The sequence below is a fragment of the Echinops telfairi genome, unplaced genomic scaffold, assembly GCF_000313985.2.
Source record: "Echinops telfairi isolate 266 unplaced genomic scaffold, ASM31398v2 ScPeMD7_7458;HRSCAF=8496, whole genome shotgun sequence".
Classification (NCBI taxonomy): Eukaryota; Metazoa; Chordata; class Mammalia; order Afrosoricida; family Tenrecidae; genus Echinops; species Echinops telfairi.
In genome coordinates, this window is record NW_022111358.1 from 17,150,111 (window position 1) to 17,153,012 (window position 2,902).

The following is a 2,902-nucleotide window of genomic DNA, read 5'->3' on the forward strand; positions in this document are numbered from 1 at the left end:
GAATTCGAGTCATGGTAGTGGGAGTGGGGAGGAAACATTTAGGAACTAGAGGAAAGTTGTATTTCTCATCATTGTTAACCAGTTAAGTATTTTTAGAAATTTATTTTTTAAATTCCTGAGGCTTATATGTTTTTCTTGACATGATATCACTAAGATTCATGTAAGCTTGTTGTTACATCTGAGGATAGCTCGCTCTTTTTCGTGGTTGTGTAGTATTCCCATGCGTGCCTGCAACAGTTGAAGTGTCCGTTCCACTCTCTTGTCAGCGAGCCTTTGAGTTGTTTGTGGCTTCTGCTGTTTCCAGCTGTGCTGTTCCATTTCTGGTGTCCGTGGACAAGGCTTTCTCTTTGGAGCGATTCTGAGTCATAGAGCTTGGGAATATAAAACGATACAGCGTAATGCCCAGCGCTTCTCCAAAATGGTATCTCAGTTTGTACTCCCACTACTAATGGACAAGAGGGCCTATTGATCCACTGATACCTGATATTTTGGAATGTGTGCCTTCCATCTTATTTTGCGGTTTTTATTTACTTTGCTTTCTATAAACATTTTTGTATCCTTTCTTACCTTCTCTTGGATCAATCAAGAATTCTTCATTTCCTCTTTCTTCTCTTATTAATTTGGAAGTCGTAAATTCTATTTCTATACCCATAAGACTAGAAAGCAGAGACTCAAACAGAAACATGTACACCGATGTCCATTGCAGCAGCGCTGTGCAGGATAGCCAAAAGGAGGGAACTGCCCAAATACCCAGCAGCAGGTGAACGGGTCGACCAAATGTGGTGTGTACACACACTGGAGTGCTGCCCACCGGGAAGAGAAGTGGAGACTTGATACCTGCTACAGTTTTCCTGGTGCTAGCGGACATGCTGCTGATGAAGGAAGTCCATCATAAAAAGGCAAATACTGTATGGGTTTATATTAAAAGACCAGGAAAGGCAAATGCATGGAGAACAAAGTGTATTAGTAGCACCAGGGGCAGGAGCAAGGGAGAAAGGTGGGTGGAAATAACACATTGATGGCTGATTATGGTCATTGCTGTCGATAAATTGTACATCTATAAGACATCATTATTATTATTATTTTAATGTACAAAAAAGTGTACGAGGAGGCTTCTGAAAGTGTGTGGGGAAATTCCGTTACCTTTTCATTCAATTTGTCCCCGAACATCTTGAAGCCTCCTGGATGAGTGTGGTGGTGGAGAGAGTTCTGTATGTGGCCTTCTGCCGTGGCTCTTGGAGACAAGCCTCTTGGGCGCGTCTTCTCCTGGGCCCACCCCACCCCCTCGCCGCAAATCCTGAGAAAGTACCTCTGCCCTAGTTTTCTCTCCCTGAGACTTTGTTACTTTTGTCCAAGTGGATTGAAGTTTCCTGGATAATAAACAACTTGATTTGGTGCTTTTTGTTTGATCTGGGCTGCAGCACGCCCTGTCACTGGGACTTACTTTGCAGGGCTTGGTCAATAGATTATGCAAATGTCTGGAGCCTACTCCAAGGGAACTGGCCAGTTTGCAGCCTCCCACTGGGAGGGCCCCCCCCAACACACTGAAATTGACAAGGGGTTGTGTATTTAAGCAGCCAACCCTGCAGAGGTTTTTCAGACAGAAAGAAAAGAGAAGAAACAGAGAGAGGAGGCGGGGAACCTTTTGGAAAGCAGCCACAGGCCTGCAAGGGGCCCTGTGGCAGAGTGGTAATGACAGTGGCAAAGCCAGCAGGAAGGAGCCCGTCCTGAGCAGACTGAGCTTTGGAGACCTGCATAGCTGAGGGGGTTGAGAGAGTGCTGCAGTGAAGAAGGAAAACTTTGTCTCTAAATGTTTCCTGGTCCTGGGTTGATCCTGATTACAAATTGCAACTTTTTAATTCCTTAGTAAACCACTTTCAAATTCCACTTCTGTCCTTTCGATGGTTACTTTTCACACTTGCTAAAATTAATCACACACACACACCCCATCCAGAATGCGATACAATGTTTCCGACAATTCAACTACAATCACACCGTCCTTTTCACTTGTTACGGATGTCCCTGGAGAAGGACGTCATGCTGGTTAGTGGGTCTGTGGAAAAGAGGAGGACCTTCAACAAGCTGGACTAATCCAGCGGTCGCAGCAGTGGGGTCCAACACCACACGTACGCGGGCAGCACAGGCCTGGACGGTGTTCCATTCTGTTGAACACAGGGGCACTGAGTTGGAAGTGACTCAAGGGGATGTAACAGCAATGTCCATTATTTCCAATCCGCCTGGTTTTTATCTCCCTACATTTGACCATCAGTATACTTTCAGTTCTATAAACTTAACTCTTCTTTTAAATTTGCTTTATGTTCACCCCTTGGTTTCAGTTTGTTCCTTGTGCACGTCCTTTCTGGGGCCCAGTCCTTTTCCCTGGCAACGTGCCTCTTCTTCCTTCCAAAAGGGCATGTGAGAAATGTCCTCTTAATATAAAAAGGTCTTATTTCACTGTCAGTCTTGAATAACCATTTTTCTGGGTGTAGTTTTCTAGAGTGGAAGTTCTTTATCCTCAGCACTTAAAAAAATATTCCATGTCTTCTGGGGTCTTTCTTAAAGCTTCCCTGTGCCCATCTAAGTGCACCTATCCGTCTCTTCCTGCCCAGAGGGGAGAAGAGCGATGTGAATAGAAAGCATGGGTAAACAACCCGGCCAATGGGTTAACAGATCATATAAACATCCGCCTCTGTGACCTTAAGACCAGAAGTACTAGATGGTACCCAGCTACCACTACTAGCTGCTCTGAACTGGATCATATTAGAAAGTCCTACGCAGAGTGGGAGAACAAGACTCAAATCATACAGAACTCCAGGCTTACCTGTCAGACACTGGTCCTAGAACTCCCAAAGCTTCATTCCTATTCAGATCTGGAAACGAACTCACCTGCAAGACAATTTTC